This window comes from Vicugna pacos, chromosome 31 (genome assembly GCF_048564905.1).
Source record: "Vicugna pacos chromosome 31, VicPac4, whole genome shotgun sequence".
Classification (NCBI taxonomy): Eukaryota; Metazoa; Chordata; class Mammalia; order Artiodactyla; family Camelidae; genus Vicugna; species Vicugna pacos.
Genome location: NC_133017.1, coordinates 8,663,648 through 8,687,210, shown reverse-complemented (window position 1 = coordinate 8,687,210; position 23,563 = coordinate 8,663,648). Strand labels below are relative to the sequence as shown.

At 41.0% G+C, this 23,563-nt stretch overlaps 1 pseudogene; it reads right to left on the bottom strand.

Moving 5' to 3' along the window:
• Window positions 1-23,314, bottom strand: part of LOC140690590 (anoctamin-6-like) — an 83,620-nt pseudogene extending 60,306 nt beyond the window's left edge.
• Between the last annotated feature and the right edge of the window lie 249 nt (window positions 23,315-23,563).

The window sequence follows — 23,563 nt, the reverse complement described above, 5'->3', positions numbered from 1 at the left end:
TTAGTGGATATTTTCAGAGCATTACAACCCCCCAAATTAGGATATACATTCTTTTCAAGTGTGCATGGAACATTTTCTAGGATTCATCATGTACTTGGTCACAAAAGAAGCCTCAACAATTTTAAGAAGATAGAAATTATCTCAAGCATCCTTACTGACCACAATGCCATTGAAACTAGAAATCAACTTCAGAGAAACAAAGCATAAAAAAAAAGGAATGCATAGAGATTAAACAACATACTACTAAAAAAAAACTGGGTCAATGATGAAATCAAAGTTGAAATTAAGGAATACCTTGAGACAAATGAAAATGAAAACAACCACAAAAAGCTCATGGGACAAAGCAAAAGCAGTGCTAAGAGGAAAGTTTAGGCGATACAGGCCTTCCTCAAAAAAGAAGAACAATGTCAAATAAACAATCTAACCCACCAGTTAAAGAACTAGAAACAGAAGAGCAAAAACACCCAAAAGTCAGCAGAAGGAAGGAAATAATTAAGATCTGGGAGGAAATAAATAAAATAGAGATTAAAAGAAATAGAGAAAATAATCAATCAAACCAAAAGCAATTTTTTGAAAGAGTAAATAAAATCAAGAACCTCTGGCCAAACTCACAAAGAAGAAAAAAGTGAGAGCACAAATTTGCAAAATAAGAAAGGAAAATGGAGAAATTACAACAAATAACATAGAAATATAGAATATCATGAAAAACTACATAAAAAAAGGGATAACCTAGAGGAGATGGACAAGTTTCTGGAAACATACAGTCCACTAAGACTGAATCAAGAAGAAACTGACAACTTGAACAAACCGATCACTAGGAATGAAATCGAATTAACAATAAAAAAAAATCCCTACAAATAAAAGTCCAGAACTGGACAGCTTCACCAGGGAATTCTACCACACATACAAAGAAGTACTCATACCAGTCCTTCTCAAACTCTTCCAGAAGACTGAAAAGAAGGAATATTCCCAAACTCATTCTATGAAGCCACAATCACCCTGACACCAAAACCAGGCAAAGACACCACCAAAAAAGAGAATTACAGACCAATATCACTGATGAACACAGATGCAAAAAAGTCCTTACCAAAATACTAGCAAATAGAATCCTACAGCACATAAAAAAGATTATACAACATGCTCAAATGGGGTTCATCTCAGGGACACACAGGTGGTTCAACATATGCAAATCAATCAATGTAATACTTCACATCAACAAGAGAAAGGACTAAAACCACATGATCATCTCAATAGATGCATAAAAGCTTTTGATAAAATTCAACACCCATTTATGATAAAAAATTCTCACCAAAGTGGGTATTGAGGGAACATAACTCAACATCATGAAAGCTATATATGACAAACCTACAGCCAGCATAGCACTAAACAGTGAAAACCTCAAAAGTTTCTCACTAAATTCTGGGACAAGACAAGGATGCCACTATCACCACTCCTATTCAACATAGTCTTGGAAGTCCTGACCAAAGCAATCAGGCAAGTAAGAGAAGTAAAAGGGGTCTGAATTGGAAAAGAAGAGGTAAAAGTGTCACTACATGAAGATGACATGACACTATATATAGAAAACCCTAAAAGGTCCACACCAAAACTACTAGAGCTGATTGAAGAATTTAGCAAGGTAGCAGGTTACAAGATTAATGTTCAAAAATCAGTTGCATTTCTTTACACTAATGATGAATCAACAGAAAAAGGAAGTAAAGAAATAAAACACTTTAAAATAGCACCCAAAGTAATAAAATTTCCAGGAATAAATCTAACCACAGAGGTGAGAGTATTATACACAGAAAAGTATAAACCATTGGTGAAGGTAATTGAAGAAGACTTTAAAAAATGGAAAGGTATCCCACGCTTTTGGATTGCAAGAATCAATATTGTTAAAATGGTCACACTGCCCAAGGCAATATACAGATTTAATGCAATCCCTGTAAAATTACCCCACACATATTTCATAGAACTAGAACAAATCACAATAAAATTTATATGGAACCATCAAAGACATAGAAATTCCAGGGTATTACTGAAGAAAAAAAAGAAAGAGCCTGGAGGAATAACTCTCCCAGACTTCAGACAATACTATAGAGTTACAGTCATCAAGACAGCATGGTATTAGTACAAAAACATACATATAGACCAATGGAACAGAATAGAGAGCTCAGAAATGAACCCACAAACTTTTTGTCAACTCATCTTTGACAAAGGAGGCAAGAATATACAATGGAATAAAAACAGTCTCTTCAGCAAGATAAACATAAGACAAGATACAGTAAACCTCCTAGAAGAATATACAGGCAAAATATCTGACATACATCTCAGAAATGTTCCCTTAGGGCAGTCTACCCAAGCAATAGAAATAAAAGCAAGAATAAACAAATGGGACCTAAAGAAACTTACAAGCTTCTGCACAGCAAAGGACACCATAAGTAAAAAACAAGACAACCTACAGAATGGGAGAATATTTTTGCAAATGAAACTGACAAAGGCTTGATCTCCAGAATATATAAGCAGCTCAAATGACTTAATAAGAAACAACCAAATAACCAAAACCAAAAATGGGCAGAAGACCTAAACAAGCAATTCTCCAAGGAAGACATACAAATGTTCAATGGGCACAGGAAAAAATGCTCAATATCACTAATTATCAGAGAAATGCAAATCAAAACTACAATGAGGTATCACCTCAAAACAGTCATAATGGCCATCATTCAAAAATCCACAAATCTCAAATGCTAGGGAGGCTATGGAGAAAGGGGTACCTCCTACACTTCTGGTGGGAATGCAGTTTGGTGCAGCCACTGTGGAAAACTGTATTGAGTTCCCTCAAATGTCTAGGAATAGACTTGCCATATGACCCAGGAATCCTGCTTCTGGGCATGTATCCTGAAAGAACCCTACTTCAGGATGACACCTGCATCCCAATGTCCATAGCAGCACTATTTACAGTAGCCAAGACATGGATACAGCCTAAATGTCCATCAGCAGATGACTGGCTAAAGAAGTGGTATATTTATACAATGAAATACTACTCGGCCATACAACTGACAATATAGGGCCATTTGCAGCAACATGGATACTCCTGGAGAATGTCATTCTAAGTTAAGTAAGCACGGTAACAAGGAATAAAGACAAGTTACCCACAGGTACAGTTATTTTGATTAAAATATCCACACAGAAAGCAAATCACCCCCACGACTGCTGCCAGGAGGTGCATCTGAATGTAATAGCCCAGCCAAGCAAAGTAGATTCTGAACATCTGTCCGTAGAATTTCCTGCAGAAAGACAGAAGGAAGTTTCAGAAGACACAAATAATCACTCTGTAGCTTCATCCTCATGTTAATTTATTTTTTCTTTTTTGGGGGGGCATAATTAGGTTTATTTATTTGTTTTTAAATGGAGGCATTGGGGATTGAACCCAGGACCTCATGCATGCTAGACATGCACTCTACCACTGAGTTATACCCTCCCTCCATCATATTAATTTCTGATTCTAAATCAAGGGGGCTTTAAGTTTAAACCTCCGACTCAATTCACTCTTAAAACATATGCGTTTTCATAGCAGCCCCCAAATTCTACCGTGAAATAAGAAGCATTTTATGTATCATAGAAGTACAGATCACTGGTTCATCTGCTGAAGAGAGATAAATGAGAACAGAGCAAAGGAGGGGACGAGGCTAACTCCAGAGCAGATGCAGGGGATCATCACCACTCACTGGACAGTCTGGCACATTCAACAAATCCCCCCCAAAATCATTCTTAACAGGATTTACACAAGTGGACAGCAACAACTGGCTCAGTCATCTGCTCCTGCCTTATCTCGGGAACGTCCCTGGAGCAAATGCATCGTAAACCACAGATAGTAAGGAAATGGCTGATAATGATAACAACTGGGAGTGCAATGTCTGTCTGCCAAATTTTTATAAAACTCATTGTGGGAATGGGAGAGGGCAGGAGGGATGTGACTGAGGAAGGCACTGCCCTGTATTCTTTGTATCTAGCACGTCTGTTGTTCCTAGGTTTTAAAACCTCTTCAGTGTTTCTCAGTTAATCTGGAGTAGATGGAACAGGCCAGGGAGGCAAGATTAGAAGAAAGGAGGCAGGGCATGAAGCGGTGCCAGGCTGGTCCTGAAAGGGAGACAGACACAGACAGGCAGACACAGAGGGTTTAGGGATGAGGCAGAACAATGAGATGGCGGCTCAGGTGTGTCTTGCTGTTGCTGAACCTTCCCTCAACTGGCTCACTGCTGACTCGGCAGTGCTGGGTAAAACCTGTGGATTTCCTCAGCTCTGAGTTCTCGCTGAGGCTTCCGGCTCAGTCTGGAGCTGAGATGAGTTCCGTGGGCTTAGCCTAGGGGGGACTCAGATCTGAGAATAGCCTGGAATCCTGGAAAACTTCACGCAGGAACCCCTTGGGCTGGACCAGCGCTCACAGGGCTGCTGTGAGACCAGCTCCATCGTCAGAGACCTGGACGTGGACCATTACATGGGGAAAAGGGCTGAGCCCGATGCCAAATCAGATAGGAGGGGCAAAGTGTGTTCATTCTCATGTGACTGGGCTTTGTGGCCTGGCTCATGGATGGCACGCTCAGGATGGTGTCTGGCAGAGAAAACCCTGGCAATGGGTTTGAGATGTCTTGGACTCTTTCTTGTTAAGCTTTTTGTAATACATCCTTATCAACTATCCATCCTGAAATGCCAAGTTCAAAACTGAAAGAATGTTAGAAGTTGCCTGCTCCAACTGGCCAATGGTAAACACACACTGCTACAGTTAGATAACTGGTCAGGCAGCCTCTACCTGGATATTTACAGTGACGAGGAGTTCATTACTTCCAAAGGTTACAAGTCGGCAAGAAGGTCAGACAGAATTTTTGAACCTTAAACAGATGTCTGCCTCCTAGTCCTTGCTGAAACGCAAGGAATAATGAGGATCCCTTCAAATGTAGTTTTGTCTGATTGTTCTCTCTCTCTGTCAAAAGCACCCCAATTCTTAACATAAATTTTTCAAAATTCAGCTTTGATTTCTTTTTATCAAACTAATGCCATACATTCAATAAAGAGTCAAACAGTTCTCGAACACCGATTGTAAAAAGGAGCAGTTCCCAACAACTGCCCCATTTCCTGGCCAGAAACAACCACGTTCAGCTCCTACTGCTGACTCTTGGAATAATTACTCCCTTTCTCTGACTAATATCCTTGTAACACAGCCTACTGACTTTTTCAGCTTTATGTATCACCTATTTAACATTCTATTTTAGAAAATGAGGATTAAGCTCTCTTACAAACCCCATCTCATCTACACACCCAAACCTTAATTCTTCCAACCTTTTGATACAATTACATTATAATTTTCATCAGCTCAGTATCCTTGCATTACATTATTATTACTCTGTACAGACTATTCAAAGCTGTAGCATTTTGCGCTAGTCTTACCTTTTCTTCCCTACTTCGTTTTCCTGGAGTTAATAAATGTCTTGGTGGTTCATAGCTTAGATTTCTGTGTACTTAACAATTCATCCTCAGACCTTCTCTTAACGAACAACTTTCACAATACTTTCCAATACATTGTCTACAAATTTCATCTCCTTGAATAAATCTCTTCAGATCTCCTTCCACATGGATTAACGACATGCTAGTCTTGTCACAGGGCTCAAGGGGCCACTAGTGGGAAGTAACAAGGGAATACATGGACCAGGAGCAGGGAAAAGATCAACATAATTGCCTTAGCAATACATACGTAAAATAGTGGGAAAATTGTTTTCTTTACAAACACAAACATACACACAAACCCCAAAAGCCCATAAAGAATGATTAAAGAGTGGTCAAACCCATTGCCCTGCCTTCAAATTCTATATAACATAAAACAAAAATAACAGAAGGGAAATATCATATAAATATGAATCTCAAGGGGGATAGGGTACACTCAGTGGCAGAGTGTGTGCTCAGCATGCATAAGGTCCTAGATTCAATCTTCAGTACCTCCATTAGAAAAAAAAATTAATAAGAAAAAAATTTATCAATTTTAAATATTTACATATTAACAAATATCCTCCTTTAAAACTGTGTTCTAAAGGATAACCCGGGTTAAGGAGAAAGTGCCTCTTCATGACTGTGATCCTGCTGATAATTGAGGGAGGAAATTAGAGTATGACCACATGAAATAAAATTCCTTATGAAATAATGATCCCGGTGACAATCATTATTGGCTGCTGTCATCACAAAAAAGAGAATCAACTGTACATTATGTACCTTATGACAGGAGTATAAAACTTCACATAACAATTATTTTTGCACAAAGTTGAACCTCAGTCAGATCAAGCTTTTAGGGGAGGATCAAATCACTTAGCTAAAGCCAATACATAGGATGGAGAAACAAGTCTAACACCATAGGGGAGAATGAAATCAGCCAAACAGGAAATAGAGAAACCCCTCAGGAATTTCAAGGAAAATGAGAAACAGGAAAATTATAGATTAGAACATACTTGTGAGATATGCTAGCTGCAATGTCTGAATCTTGTCTGGATCTTGATTTCAACCCCAAAATTACTTAAAAGTGTATTTTTGTGACAATCAGGGAATTATTTTGTAACCCTAAAAAAAAGGAATATTCCAATTTTATTTGAAAGAGACCTTGTCATTTAACTAATGAAAGGTTAAGCTATGTAGTATTGTCTTCAAAATGACCCCGTAGTGGGGGAGGGGAGGAGATGGAGATGAAAGATGCAGCAACAGTGACTCTGAGTTTATAATTCTGGAGCTGGCTGACTGATACAGGCAGGCTGGCTGTACTGTTCTCTCTATTTCTGTACATGTTTGAATCTTTCCATAAAATGTGAAACAACAAATAGACTTCAGTGTTTTAAAACCCTCACTTTGAAGGTTAAGCGGTTTGCCCAATTAGGTGGGCACCTGCATGGGGCACTGAGAAAAGAAAGAACAGACACATGGCTCCAGACCGACCTGGGGCTACCTTGACCCTCCTCTTCTCCTAACCATCCAAAGCCAGCCCATAACTGCATCCCATCAGCCCCACTCCCCAAACGCATTCCTCATTGGCTCCCACCATCTCTCATCTGGCCCAATCCAAGAGCCTCCTTCCTGGCCTCCCTGCTTCCTGGGTCCCTGCCATTCATTCTCCACATTATCTTTGCAAAATGTGAGTGAGAGAAAATTACTTTAGTGCTTAAACTATCATGACTGCTTCTCACTGCACTTAGAGTCTACACTCCTTTCCGTGCTCCTGATGCCCTTCTAAACATCGTGTCTCATCACTCTCACCAGCCCTGGCTCCAGTATCTCCTCAATCATGCTGAGCACATTTGTGCCTCGGGGCCAATGGACAAGCTGCCTCTATTCCATGGGTGACTTTTCCCAGATTCTCAAAATCCAGCCTTCTTATCGCCATCTCAGCTCGCATGTAACCTACTCAAAGATAGCTTTCTTGACTCACTTCCCCCCAAGTCTCCCATCTCAACACTGTGTTATTTCTTCATTTCAATCTGACACTGTTTCCTTATTCGCCCGACTATTTTTTTTTCTCGGTTGTCCTTGGCCTCCCTCCCCCCAGCAGCCTTGCCCAAACAGCATAAGCTCCAGGGGAGCAGCCGGCGCTGGTGCTCTGAGAAGACACATGCTGAGAGCGACATTACAGTCACGTGGTGTAGTGAAACGGTGTCGAACAGCAGATACAGCAAAGCAGTGAGAATTTCTCTCTTATTTTATAATTTAAATGAAATATAACATTTACTCCTGTTTAATGAAGAATTTCATAGGTCTTTGTTCCCAGTTCCTAGGCAGCAACCACTAAAGCCTCAAAATTTCCCAAGATAGTGTCTTTCCTATTCATGGTGGAAGCTTGGATGGCTTGTGTCCATGAGATGACTCAGGATGGGGACTGGCCAGCCAGAGACACCAACCATGTGATTAGAGGAGTGGGGCTTTGAGCTTTGTGACAAGTGAGTGGCCACCAGGAGAGGAAGGGGCTCAAAGTTTAGGGCTAAGGAAAGGTTTGACTTACAGCTAGGGTTTGGGCTAGCCATGTCGGTAGTGACCCAATAAATCATGGCTTTGTAATAAAGCCTGTAGTAAAAACTTGGGGCAACGAAGCTCATAGCTCCTGTGAGCTTCATGGTTGGTAACACTCTTGGAGGACTGTCACACTCAGATGCCATGAGGACAACCTGAGCCCTTCCCACTGGAGTGCTCTCCACAACAGCTCACCTGAAGAGACCTAAGGGCTGCTGCTTGTCTGTGCTTCAAGGAGGAGCCCATTCCCTGTACAGAAGGCCCTGATCGCTGTGGCAGCTGAGGTCCTCTGACAGAGGCTGAAGTGGCCCTGGGAATCAGAAGCAAACAGGTGAGCGTCACTGTCACGTGTTCACATGTTCTGTTGATAAAATTTGGTGCTAACACTTCGTGGTCATTTGTAAATAAGGGGCCCTCACTTGCCAGGAGGGATGGAGGTACCATATAATTTTTCATAATTCTCACCCAGGATTAATATTAACCCCTTGAGGGTCATTTGCAAACTTGGGTGGAAAGGAACGCTTGGATGTTACAGTCCTGGGACCACCGTGGGTACCTGGTGAGAGCCTTGCAGATGCTTAATGTCCTACAACAGGGCCAGTCTTCCACAGCAAAAATCTAGGCCACCCAAGTGCCCAAACTGCTGCAGTGGAGGGACACCTGATGGTCCAGCCCCCTCTTTGGACACCCAGAGGAACCTGGACTCTGGCAGGTTAGGGGCAGGGTCAATTCTAAAACCCAGGCATTTTTGTACCCACAGTTCAGTAGTTATTCAGTGACAGCACATGGAATATAAACAGCAAAGTAACTTGACATGATGTTATATATTTAGCTTACTCAAGAAACAAAATTTAAATCCAGTCATTCTCCTTCCCACCTGACCTATTTTCCTTTCTCCTGTACTAGCACCAGATTATTACCCACCCAGCCTTAAAATGGGTCCTGACTCCATTTACCTCCCTCCCAAACACCACATGAGATGATTCCTCAGCCTGGATGTGGGACCAGCAATTACAAGAAGCTTTAGTGGAAAAGAACTGGTTATGCACAGATGCCAACTAAACACTGTAGAATCCTGGTGTCCCACATTAGTAATCATGACAGCTGTTTGCAAGTGTCCCCAATGTTCATTTAAGACTCTCACTGCTAATTTTGCTGGGACATAAATATGAAACATGTGGACTGCTGGGCTGGACTGCTAAGCTGGGTCTCTAATCCAGGAAGCTCAGTGTCTTCTCCCTGCACCCAGCTCCCTGTTCTGTTCGTGCATGTGCATCAAGAAGCTGTTTAGTGTCCATTTTAATATCTTAAACAGTGCATTTCAATATTGTCTTCATCCACAAATACGTGTACCACACAGTAGTAATGATCAATCTTAGTATTTGCTTTCTTTGGTCTTAGAGAGTCAGATAAACGGATAGCAAAGATAACAAAGTCATAGAGCGCTATAATATAGTATTTCCTTTATTTCAATGACAGGATTTATTTAAAGAGTTTAGATATAACATCCTTGCATTTATGGCATCATTAAGCGTCTGAAGCTGTTACTTTATAAAAACTTCATTTCTAGTGGGATGTTATCATTTAGAGAAGCGCTCCTGAATTTGAGGGGTTGCTGTCATCTCAGATGGAGTCCCTAAAAAATGTCAGCACTCTGCAGTATTGCCATCATGACAAGAACCCAGACAGATGAAATTTGGAAAGCCCTGTGGCTTTCTAGTGCACAGACAGAAAATAGTATTTCAGAGGGAAAAGCCTGAATTACAGAAAGTGATAAATGAAATGGTCTAACATGCATTTCCCTTTCAAGGAACTAATACGTCTTTTGTCGATAATAACATCTGTCAGTAATTATGAAAAGAGCTGACATATGCATAGTACTTAATATAAGCCAGGGCTGTTGTATCACTGACACAGATTCATTAATCCCCATAGCATCTCTACGAGGTGGGTACTACAATTATCCCCATTTTATTGGTGAGGAACTTGATAGACACAGAGGGTAAATGACATTTACAAGGTCGACAGCGGGAAGCCAACACAGGTGTTCCAGCTTGAGTCTACGCTCTTGGCCACTTCTCTTGTTTTTTTTTTTTTTTTTTGGTGGTGGGGAGATAATAAGGTAATTCTGGTGGGGGTGGGAAGGTAATTAAGGTTATTTGTCTATTTTAGAGGACGTGATGGAGGCTGAACCCAGGACCTTATACTTGCTAAGCATGCGCCCCATCACTTGAGCTGTACCCTCCCCTCTAGAGTCTATGCTCTTAGCTGCTAATCCTCACTGTCCCACATGGTAACTCTGGGGGAACTACAGTTCATACATTCACTCGTTAAACTCAGCCTTCCAGGTGCCTGGGATTCAGCAGTGAACAAGACAACATGCTTCCTGCCTTAAATGAGCTTGTCGCCTCCTGATATATTATCTTCATTTTACCCAGGAAGAAACAAGGTCAAGAAGATTAGCCTTTTCCTGTTAACACCGGAGGATACATGAGGTGCTTTATTTCAATTCTGCCATTTGACTTACACCATGGGGAGGGAAAGCTGCCTTGCAGATCCTGGAGCTCACAAACCTGTTAATCCTGAATTTTTTTTAACACTGTCCCTTACTTGATACTTGATCTGAGAAAGGATGAAGTAAACCTAAAAATGTTCTAAGAGAGCGTGTGGTTTATACAAGGTAACTAGCCCGCCACTGTTTACTATCCTAACAGGAATCTGTAGGCATATTTCTTTTCTTTCTCTTTTTTCCTTTTTATGGGCAGCTTCTAAAAACCAAATCAAACCAACCAAACCAAATCACTGATAATTCAACAGCAGGTTCTAAATCATCCCGAAGACAGCAGCTAAACTCGGTTTAGACTTACAATGCGGTTTCTGGTGGTTGGATTGAAGAATGTATCTCTATCCTGAATATAAAAGTCATTCACGGAGCTCTTCTCAAATGCGGCAATGAAAAGCTCTTGTTCCGGTTGTTGATACTTTCATCCACTTGGAGGACTTTCATCAAACACCTGAAGTTACCAAAGGCTGAGGACCAGGTTTTCAGATCATTGGGCTTCAGAGGCAATATTATGTGCAGTATCTCAGTGTATGTACATAACACCTCCCACAGGGGGTGTACTTTTGCAAATACAAGCTTGTCATCCAAAACCTATATTGGGAGAATGAAAACACAAACCATGAAACTATTCTCACATTTTTAGTATACAGATTTTTCTTACGTTGCTGGTAGTTAAAGCACTTGTGCAAACACACACACATGTCACACTGGTAAAAGTGAAGATATAATAAAAATAGATTTGCAAACCATCATAAATTTTTGCCTTAAAGATAATTTCTTTGTTGAAATTACTGAAAAGTTATTTAAAATCCTTACAGTTCCTTCATAATATAACCAATGTTTCAGATGAAGAAAAGCAAACTTGTTAATTTTTAGTCCAAATTAGTAACAAAAAATATATTGTGGTATTGTAATGACAATTTTTTAAATTTCTGAAACCTAGGACTATTTACACATCTGTTCAATATAGTGTGAAACAGCCATTAAAAGGGATTTAAAAGATTCATATTTATTCATATGGAATATATAATAAAAGGAGAAAGCAAAGAAATGTGAAATAATTTTCCTTCTTGGAAGGGAAAAATATCATCATTTGAACAAAAAAAGTTTAGAAGGATTTTATGATTCTTTATGTATAATTAAGTTACAGATGATTTTTAATTACACTGTTCCTTCTTTTTCAATTTTGGGGGTAACTTTTTATAATAATAAATCTTTAAAAAGGTTCTTGCATAAATATATTAATAGATATATTTATGACTATATTCTCTGGCTATTTAAAAAGATCTCCTAACTATGGATCTGAAACATACATTCCATAATGCAGATTCTGAGTGACTCGCCTCCCAGCCCACAGCGAAGGCACGGCTAGGGTGACATGTTTCAAATACCATTCCAAGCAACATGCAGGCTCCCAGCCAAAGGCTGCAAGGGGACTGACACTGATCTGGTTGCTCCCAGCTGCAGACCATCACAGATGAGGTTAGATCCACAGGCTCATGTATTCTCTGTCGAAAGAAATCAGAAAATGTTAGGCTTTTACTTTCACCAGGGAACAAGAAGTTGTATTTTTATGCAAAAAAAAAATAACAACAAACCAATTTGAACCTGATGAAAATACATTTACTCAAAACAGCACAGTAGCAATGAAGGTTCTCTGGCAGACAGGGACTTGTTGGATTCCTGTGAGTGCTGGACTCCTCACATGGAATTCCCTTGGCATTCCAGAAGGCCTGTGGTTGTCTCCATGGGTTTGAGGCCATATGTGGCACACATAAGTCTCTGGCTTTGCCACAATTTCAAAGCCTTTTTGGCTTATGAAAGGTTTTGCCCTCAAATGAAGTTTTCTTGAGTCCAGTCTCTGATGTCATTTACCAGAGTTACAGTCCAGATCTGATATTCTAGACTCTTAAAATCTTGCAGACATTCAAATGGTTCAGGTTTGGATGTGTATTCACCTCTGCAGGCCTGGACCAAATCCGATAAAGACACCCGGACAAGTTCAGCAAAATACAAAGAAATTTTTCTCTCTGCAAGACTGAAATGTCTGTGAAGCTATAAAAACATCTGCACCTACAAAAATAGGGAACCAACTCATCAATAACATATCTATCCATAATGCATGGACATTCAAAATAAATACTGTTTTTACTCCTATTAAATTCTATCTGGCTTTTGCCAAACTGTGTCCTAAACTGAAAGGAAAGTAGGTAAATGTAGAGAATTTTTTTACCTTTTAAGGAAAAAGGAACCCTCCTACTCGGTTGGTGGGAATGTAAATTGGTGCAGCCTCTATGGAGGACAGAAGAGAGGTTCCATAAAAAAATGAAAATAGACTTCCGTGTGATCCAGCAATCCCATTCATGGGTATATGTTTGGAGAAAAATTTAATTCAAAAAGACACATGCAGCCCAATATTCACAGCAGCACTATTTAAAATAGCCAAGACACTGAAACAACCCAAATGTTCACTGACAGATGACTGGATAAAGAAGTTGTGGTATATTATATAAATATATATATATATGTATATATACATGTATACATATATATACAAACGCATATATACACATGAACACACACACAAATGGAATACTGTTCAGCCATTAAAAAATAAAATAATGTCATTTGCAATAACATGGATGGACCTACAGGGTATTATGTTAAGTGAAATAAGTAAGAGAAAGAAAAACAAATATTCTATTTATTAACTTAAATGTATATCTAAAAATAAAACAAATTAATGACTATAATAAAACAGAAAGAGACTCACAGGTACACAGAACAGACTGGTGGTTACCAATGGGGAGAAGGAGAAGAGGGGAGGCAGGAAGGGGGTAGGGGATTGAGAGGTAAAAAGTACTACATATAAAATGGATAGGTTACAGGGCTGTATCATACAGCACAGGGAAATATAGCCATTATTTTATGGTGACTTTAAATGGAATATATCTATAAAATGTTGAGCCTGTGTTTTGTACACCTCAAACTAATATGATGTAAATCAACTACTCAATTACAAAATTTTTAATCAAAATTTTCTTTTCATATTATTTGCAATAAGTTAGAAGCCAGCACTGTCAATAGAAACATAGTGCAAATCACAATTTTCCAGTAATCCCATTTAGAAAATAAAAAGTAACAAGTGAAATTAATTCCAGGAATAATTACATTTATCCCAAAATATCCAATACACTATCATTTCAAAAGTGTGATTGACACTTTTAAAACATATTAATAAATATTTTACATTATTTTTGTTGTACGAAGTCTTGAAAATCTATTATGTATTTTCCACTTATAGAACATCTCAATTCACAATAGCCACATGTGGCTGGTGGCTACCATACTAGATAGACCAGATTACACCATTCACACTTCTGATAAATTAACTGCTCTTACTTATTTAAAAATCTTGCAGAAAAGGGTTCAAATATTCCCTCTATCAAACAAAGCAACCTTGACGGGTGGGGATTATCTTCATTATAAAGTGAAAAATAAAGGTAAGAGAGCCATGCTTATATGTATGTTAATGTAACAATACCTTCTTAATTCATTCAGGACTTTACAATCTTTCTTCATATGCCAAGGATTCACTGTCACTGTGCAATGTTTTTCACTATTATCATCTTTGTGATTGAGAGGCTTCTGATGACCCTGATTTGTGCATCTGTACATAAAGTAACAAAACAGAGAAAAAGACCTTATTAAAGATAAGTTAGGGGGGAGGGTATAGCTCAAGTGGAAGATCATGTTCTTAGCATGCACAAGGGCCTGGGTTCAATCCCCAGTACTTCTACTAAAAATAAAATAAATAAATAAAAACCTAATTACCACCCCCAGCAAAAAATTAATTTATTACTTTAATTAAAAGTTAAAAAAAGATAATTTAGTGCTGGCTTATCAGGTTACAAGAGCTACAATGAATGCCCCCACCCATTAATTTAGAAGAAGTCTCACAGTATTTCTCAACATAAAGGCTAAAATATAATTGAGAACACTTCCTGATGGTCAGCATCATTGTAACAAAAATGTAGATAATTACGTCCCTGGTGTTAAATTTCTGTCAGAGTTGGGCATGGGACATTTAGTAAAAGTGATTTTGCAGCTATCTTTGAAAGAAATGCTGAGAAATGATCTTTTCTGTTGGAAATTAGCCTGCTTTTACATTCTTCAGCAGGCATTAGTGTTTACAAATCAGGCAGGAACTGGATTATATTTTACATGTACTTTAGAAACTGATTTGAATTTTGCTCTCTACCTGCAAGGCTATTTCTTAGGTAATAACATAAGCTGGCCACTATACTAAATTTTGTTTCCCTGTTTGCTTAATCCTCACAACAACTCTGTAAGCTGCTATTATTACCCCCATATAACAGATAAAGAGCTTGAGGCAGAAAATAATTTGGGTAACTTCGTAAATGGAGCTGGGTAAGACTGCAGCCAGTCTGACACTCAAGTCCATTCTTCTCACCAATGCCGGATACTGCTACCTACATTCAGCAATGACCACTATTTCATATTTAAGTGTGTCATTTCTAAAAGTGCAAAGCTATATTAGTACTGCTGTGTAAATTATCCTTTTGAGATATGATTGCCAAAAAAAAAAAAGAAATAAAATCAGGGTGCCACTGAGGGGATGGCAAACTGCATATGGACGGACACAAGGGGACTTTATGAGGACAAAGTTGCACAAATCTAGAAATAGCTAAAATGGCTGACTTGTACAATTATAATGTGTGAATTTTATGGCCTGTAAATTATACCTTAATACAGCTATTAAATTAAGAAACTGGGATACCAAATTAAGACTAAAACACATATATATATATATATCACACAAAGAACAACAGGCAAATATCATTATTTACTGCACCATTTTCCTTCATGCAGCTTCCTATCCTCACCTGTTCCTGAAAGGATGATTCATTTTTAAAATAGTCTTGTAATTTATTCATCAAATAATTTTTGACTGCCTACTATGTACCCAGGACTAGTCTAGGCACTTGGAATAGATCAATAAACAAAACAAAAGTCCTGTCATCACGGAGCTTGGTTGGAGTCTAGCTGGGATGGGGGTGGAGATGACAAGTCACACAACAGAGCAACAGAGGAGGTTGCATGTTAGGAAAGAGGAACCATGGAAAAATGAAAAAAGAGCAAGGTAAAGAGAGTTGAGGGTATGGGATGAGGGTGATGTTGTATTAAATACCAGAGCAGGCCACACTGAGGACTGAGGTTAGAACTAAGACTAGGAGGTGAGAAGTCCCAGGTGGACGGAAAACCCATCACCAAGGGCAGCGCGCACCTCGCATGTTCCTGAACGGGGGCACGGCTGGAGCTGCGGAGAAGGGCCAGTGCAGGCCCTGTATGGCCTTGGAGGACGTTGTAAGGACTGTGGCTTTTACCCGGAGTGAAATGGGGAAGCACTGCAGAAGGACGACACAATCTAACTTAGGTTTTCGAGGCTCACTTGATTGCCGGGTGAGAATAGTCGAAACGGGTCAGAGATGAAAGGTGCGAAGCCTCTGAGAAGGGCTGTGCAGGAGGAGAGGACAGTGGCTCAGGGCAGGGAAGCAGCAGTGGAGGCAGGAGCCATGGTGAGAAGTGGCTGGGTTCTGGATATGTTTTAAAGGCAGTGTTAAACCAGATCTATTGACAGAATTCATGTGGTATGTCAGTGAAAGTCAAAATAACTCCAAGTTTTTTGACCCAAGCAGCTGGATGGATTAAGTTTCCACTAACTGAATGGGGGAGGTTGCAGGAAGAACCAGTTTGGGGGGTAGGAGATCCAAGAGCTCAGTTTTTACACATGTTGCTTTTAAGACATCAGAGTTTCAAGTGAAGATGTCAAATCAGCAGAAGATTGTAAGAGTCCAGAGTTGGAGAGAAAAAGTCTAGCAGGCGACAGAAATGTGGGAATCATGGGTCACACAGGTGGCACAGGAAGACATGAAACCCAGGTACTCAAACATTAAGATAACCTGGCATTAACCATAGAAGTTGTCCTTGAGGGCCTGCCTACTAAGTGTGGATATCAGTCCTATTTCCTGACCACTCGAGTTTTAAAAAGCAACTTACAAATGAATTCGTGCAAGACACTGCCTCCAGTGGGTGGGTCCAGAGCTGGAGTGGGAGAATTGGATGGTGCACGCTACTCCCTACGGTAGAATGTGTGTCTGTGTGTGTACACATGTGTGTGCACAGGGGGATGAGATACACCTGGCTTAAGAAAAAGAGCTAGTAAGTCTAGAAGCTGAAAGATGAAAGAACATCCAGAAATGGTAGAGGGAACAGGGGAAACACTGTGTACTGTAAGACATATCCCCATAATGCCATTTCCCACCATCCTTTCATCAGGAACACAGTTGGAAAGGGGGGAATTATGTAGATACGTGTGATGTACACAAACTTTCTGACTATGTAACACTGAATATCTACATATGTAGCAAGTTAATGATATTTATACCTGCTTCAAGTTTAAAAACAAGTTCACAACTGAGGGAAAATAAAATACTGAGGACTGGTAAAAGTATCATAGAAGGCCTTTCAATGCTCAGAATGGAAGCAAAAGCAGCTTCACCCCAAAAGGAATGTCAATAAGAGTCAAGAATGCTTATATTTGCTTAAGAAATTGAGAGTTACAACTTCCTGCTTTAAAGAATTAACATTAAGACAGATACCACAGTATAAGCAACATCTATACTGGAGCTTTCTTAAAGCTATTTATAGTTCCTGCTTGTTCTGATGTACTCCAGACACTCTGCAAAGAAAACCTTCTATTCAAAGGCTTAAAGGAATAAAAAAAGAAATAACACTGCATTCTTTTCAGTGTTCTCTGTACTGAAAGTCACTTTCAAATGCAGCACCCTGCCACAGGTCTACATTTTTAACAATAAAGTCCTTTGCGCAATTTTTCAATTGCTATGTGACTGTGTGTCAGTCTCTCACTAAGAAACAGAGTGGAGTACCAGAAAATGACACATCAGGTCTAAAACTACAGATGTGGGAGATGAACCTACACCAGGAAACAGCTAAGTGGGAGGGAAAGGTTTACCTTTTAAGTTACCGTAAGTGCAGTTACACCTGCTCCCTGCTTCCCCTGTGAAGTGAAGAACTAGTCTTTTCCAGAAAAGCTCTCATTCTGAGAACCGTCTTCTTTAAAATATTCGGAGATCCTTTTTTAAGGTTCTTTCACTTTTAAGTCTTTCCCCAACTCTACATCCTATAACAAGTGTAAAAATTATCCTATAGCCTAATGTTACAGAACATACTCTACAAAAGCTGAGGTTTCCCAGGGTTTGTATCCCAGAACTCTGCTACCAGATAATCCTAAAGCTTTCCTTCCATAACAGACTCTTCTGCCAATTCCCTGCTGCGGGCAAATTCGGCTTCTCAGACTGGGTAACTTTCTAACTCTGCCTACGAACACTCTGCTGCCAGTAAAGGAACTCTCAGACCGAAAGCACACAATGCCCCTAGTGAGGGTTGCCTCCTTCAATCAATCAAGATGCCATCACCAAGCAAATATTTAAACCTACTGCAAAACTTCTGAATACATCTTACAAACAATATAGTTTCTATAGAGCCATACTATTTGCTCTGGAATAGTGATTTCCAATGGAGGGAACAAAGGACCTCATGACCCAAGCAATTTTTTAAAATTGCACACAGCAGTCCCTCATCACGTGAGGATTCAGGCAAGCCCGTCTTACAGGCCTAGGTGTAACAGAATGACAGCACTTGTAGGAGTAGGGTGAAAAGCAGCAACGTAGACCTTTAGTGAAAGAGGGTGATGTAATAGGCCCCATCGCCCACTTACCTCCCACCACAGGACAATCATCTCAGATCGAGAACAAACACTTTGGGAAACAGAGGTTGTTTATGATTTTATGGTTTTCGGTGGAAATAATGCCCTGAGTCATGTGAAGTTGTGGCTGCAAAATTGAACAGTGGACCAGACATTTTCACATTCAGGACATAAATAGCCCCTGGGTAGCCACCATATCTGCTCTCCCCTTTGCCTGTTCACCCCAAAAGCTGCAGGACTCTTCTGCTTGCAATGACACCCACCACTTCTCACAAATTCTTGCCAAGTTCACGTCAGCAGCTGGTGGTGTCAAAGTCACCATTTGTACTGCTATGAAGTCCCTCCATTACTTTATATCCCTTCTATTTTCTCTGTTGTCTTCCTAGCTACACTGGCATTCACAAGATGGTTACCGCACTAACATTGCCTCTGTAATCAGTCCAGGATATAGGAAGTAGAGATTCAACTGTAACCAGTCCCAGAATACTTGTCATGCCACTCTAGTGTCCCCAAAAACTCTGGCATCCCTCATCTCACTCAAAGAACCACTGCATTACTTAGAGGTTGTAAAATTAGAGGGCTTTCTCTACTGGGAAACACTGTGGCTTGTGGTAGAGTTGTGATTTCAGTTTTTGCAACTAGTTACAGGCAAAAAGACATGGTCCGCAAATTTTCTTCAAGTGTTTGGTATTTAAACTTTCATTAGATACAGAGCCGGTGGACTAACTGTAATCTATGAACATAAGGTCATATTATCAAATAATGTTCATGTCTTCCTTACAGACATGTAAGAACTTGGATTACACCTGCAGACTGTAGGCCTTCAGAATTGGATGTGAAGCATCCTGTGAAATAAAAAACCTCCTATCCAGTCACAGAACACCTTACAGACAACATGACACTAATGTCACTGAATACATTAGTATAGTCCATGTATGGTTAAGTTACATCTCCAATTTCTCAGAGCTGGAAAGGAGATGTCTAGAAAATCTGGAAAAGCCCAATTACCAAAACAGCTGAAAAGTTAAAGCAGACTCCTGCACCTCCCAGAGCAGAGGGTGGAGGGGGCATTGCCCACCACTCTGTCCTCCCCCAGGACGTGTCATGTGGGGAAGCAGGCAGGAATGGGTGGCTGGGACTCGGAGGTGGAGAGGTGATGAAAGCAAGAGTGGAACTGCTCTGGTCCTAGAACAACAGAGCTGTAAAAATCTCGGCTTCAGTTCAACCCACTCTCTCTCCCACTTTCCCTCCCACCTACGTGACAAACAGAGCACAGTCAGGTACTTTCTGCCCATGACAGTGACTACGAGCAGGAAAGGGACCGGCATAAAAGCATGTCCTATAAAAGATCAGTCTGATTTTAAAGGCTATGTTATAAACAATGAACAGCACTGTCAGAGTGGGACACTTGTGAGGCGCTCAAATAGGGAGGAGGAGGTTGAGGATCCATTTCCAGCACTTCCATGACTTTTATCACTCCTATTTCTGACCTTTCCTTTGCCACTTTTTGTAGCACTGCCATCACTGGCAGGTAAAGGGGCAGCAATGTGACTTGGCCGTTAGGCTGATGGGGCTACATTTTCCAGCACTGGAATGAAAAGGCACCGGTAGAGGATCAGCTGGAAGATGTGAACCGCGGTCCTGGCCTGTGCCAAACACTAACCAGGTGACCCTGGTTTAGGCTCTTAGTCTCTCTGGGCTTCCGGCTGTTTACTTATAAAAGAAGGTTTTGTCATTGCACAAATATATCCAATATGAAATGTAACATGAAAGTGAAACATAATGACATCTCACCTGCTTGCCTCAGGGAACTGTACAAGAACTGAACACTATGTGAATGTAAACACAGCCTTAAGAAAACTATTGAGGTAAAGCGCTAAACTGAACATGGAAGTAAATTTTTATGGGTTTTCTTGGCTTTCTTTTTTAATTGCAACACTGAATAAATAGTTATTAGCTATAATCCACACCACCACCCCTGTAAATAAATAAAGTAGGTAAGCACTACCTGGGTGCCTGCTATTGCCCGATGCTAAGCAGGGTGAGGGGTATAAAGGAGGCTGAACAAGTGAGTCTTCTCCAGTTACCAGCTAAGTGAGGAGACACATTGGAAACCACCCAGGAATGGTACCAAGTCAGAACTCAAAGCCAAGATTACAGGCTACTGATCATAAACAGTGCAGGAATACAAAGAGGAGCTAGAATTATTTGGAATAAATAGGGAAGACTCTATTAAGGGGATGGGACTCCAACTAGTTCTCAGGGCATTTCTAATCTGTTTTAACTGAGGACTGGATAGGAAAAGGCTGGTGACTCCTGGTTTTTAATAAGGCACAGGTTACCCTAGGAGGCTAAGTTACATAATGATTGGAACACATAAGGTAAGTCCAAAATGAAGAAGGGTCAAGACTACCTGGCTGAGATCTGGTTGTGTTAAGTCTTTGACTTGACTCTAGATGTTGGAGCGCCAAAACTGTAGGTTGACTGAAAGGGGGGGAGAGAATATCCAAGAATTCAGCAGAAGGAAAAATTCATGTATCAGGGATGAAAGCTCTTCATCAGAGTATCAGCAATCAGAATAGACACTTGAAACCAAAAACATACAGTTCAAGAAGCTGACAAAATGTGGAGGGTGGTGAGAGAAAGATAAATCAAAGACCACTCCAAGCCTTGGTTTATTCAAGACCGGAAGAATGATTATCCCACTGAATAAGTGGAGACGCTGCAAGAAAAAAGATTATGAAATCAGCTTTAGACATGTTGAATCTGACGTATGAGCTAAGAGTAGGTTTTCTCTAAGAAGCTCAAAATTCAAAACTGAAGCACAGATCTAGAGTACAGGCTTAAGATGCAGATGGACAAGACATGATAAGTCTCCTAAAAGAAAACATAGGCAAAACATTATCTGACATAAATCTTAGCAACATTCTCCTAGGGTAATCTACCCAGGCAATGGAAATAAGAGAAAAAAATAAACAAAAGGGGCGTAATTAAACTCATAAATTACTTCACAGCAAAGACAACCATAAGTATAACAAAAGGAAACAACAACCTATGAATGGGAGAAAATATTTGCAAATGATACGACTAACAAAGTCTTAATTTTCAGAATATATAAACAGCTCATACAACTTAATAACCAAAAAACAAACAACTCAATCCTAAAATAGGCAGAAGATCTAAACAAGCATTTCTCCAATGAAGACACAATTGGCCAATAGGCACATGAAAAAATGCTCGATATCACTAATAAACCGAGAAATTCAAATCAAAACTATAATGAAGTATCAGCTCACACCAGTCAGAATGGCCATCGCTCAGAAGTTCATGAATGATAAATGCTAGAGAGGCTGTAGAGGGAAGGGTACCCTCTTACACTGCTGGTGGGAATCTAGTTTGGTGTAGTCATTATGGAAATCATGGAAATCCCTGAAAAAACTAAAAGTAGACTTACCCTATGACTCAGCAATCCCACATCTGGGTATATAACTGGAAAGAATTCCAATGTGAAAAGATACCTGCACACCAGTATACACAGCACCACTGTATACAATAGCCAAGACATGGAGGCAAGCTAAATGTAGCAACAGATGACTGGATAAAGAAGTTGTGCTATATTTATACACTGGAATACTACTCGACCATGAATACGACAACATAAAACCATTTGCAGCAACATGGATGGAGCTAGAGATCGTCATTCTAAGTGAAAGCAGCCAGAAACAGGAAAATACCAAATGATACCACTCATATGTGCAATCTAAAAAAAGAGAGAAAAAGACACTGAACTCATCTACAGAACAGAAACAGACTTGCAGACTTAGTAAACAATCTTAAGGTTACCAGAGAAAGGGAATAGGAAGGGATAAATTTGGGAGTTCGAGATTTACAAATGTTAGCCACTATATATAAAAAGAGATTTTAAATTAAATTTCTTCTATATAGCACAGAAACCTATGTTCATTATCTAGCAATAACCTATAATGAAAAAGCCGATACAGCCACCAACTGAGGAAGCAAGAGAAGAAAGGAGAGTTAGTTATGCTGGGCTAGAGCCCACTTCTAAAATCCTTGTCAGCCACTGAGGCTGCCCCGAATACACTGAGCTTTCCTCCCAGGGACAGGCTGACATGACATGTGTCCTGCAAACCTGGGGCAGCAGAGGCCGTCCCCAGGTCTGGCCCTGGGGGAGATGGGAGCAAGTCCACCTGCTCCCCTTGGGGCAGCACCCCTCCCTGCAGCCCTCGCCAACTGACTGCACCATGCCTGCCTCTCAGGAAACCACTGATTGAAAACAAGTGATCCACGAACCTGGGGCAGCGGCAGGGAGATGGGCAGTGACCTGGCAAGCTGGTCGACTTGTCCCCATCTTCCCCACGGCCTGTCAAGGGCTCGGCCTCTGCTGCTCCAGGCACGGCCCACAGGTCAGCCTGCTCCCGGGAGGAGGGCGCGGTGTGGTCGAAGGCAGTGGCGGGTTATGGGGTCTGCCCATGGGAGCCCGTGGATTTGCTTCAAACTCCCCAGCGCATGGCCTGAGCTTGGCCTCTGCTGCCTCAGGTTCGTGGAACTCAGGTTACAGGTCAGCCTGCTCCTGGAAGGCGGGTGCTGTGCTCTCAGGGAAAGGCGGCAGCTGCGATGGCGGGATTGGGGCTGCCCTGTGAGAACGCGGGGGTTGCGACCATTTCCCGCTGCTGCTGCAGCCATCCCAGCACAATGATCGCACCGAGCCCACCTCCCAGGAGCAGACTGACCTGTAACCTGAGTCCCACAAACCCGGGTCTTTAGAGGCCGCCCCAAGGTCAGGCCACGGGTAAGATGGGAGCAAATCCAGGGGCTCTCATGGGGCAGTCCCCATTCCATCCGAGGCCCCGCGACCGCACCGCACTCGCCTCCCAGGAGCAGGCCATTGTCTGAGGGCCAGTTGGAGATGCTCTGGAACCGTCCGGCGCCCTCCCACCTCCCGGGGCTGTACCTGCTTTCCTAAACCCGGGTATAAGCGGCGGCAAAAACGCGGTGTTCAGGAACTACTAATACCGGGGTTGCCACGAACCACAGCAGCGGCTGGGACCCGCCTCAGGGTCCTAACGGGACACGCGGCCGGGACCTCAACTCCGCACCCCTCCCTGGGCTCCTCCTCAGCTGCACAGCCCAGGAGT